This window comes from Gavialis gangeticus, unplaced genomic scaffold (assembly GCF_001723915.1).
Source record: "Gavialis gangeticus isolate Ggan-Ray unplaced genomic scaffold, GavGan_comp1, whole genome shotgun sequence".
Lineage (NCBI taxonomy): Eukaryota > Metazoa > Chordata > Crocodylia > Gavialidae > Gavialis > Gavialis gangeticus.
Genome location: NW_017729025.1, coordinates 11,366,461 through 11,366,706, shown reverse-complemented (window position 1 = coordinate 11,366,706; position 246 = coordinate 11,366,461).

Genomic DNA, 246 nt, shown 5'->3' with positions numbered 1-246 from the left:
GATGTGGACAGCATGGAGAGGGTCCTGAGGAGGGCCACTGGCATGATTGGGGGCAGCACGGCAGGCACTATGAGCGGAGGCTATGGGACCTGAACCTCTTCAGCCTCCACAAGAGAAGGCTCAGGGGGGATCTGGTGGCCATCTACAAACTGGCCAAAGGGGACCAGCAGGCTATGGGAGAGTCCCTGTTCCCCCGAGCACTACTGGGAGTAACGAGGAATAATGGCCATAAGTTGACCGAGAGTA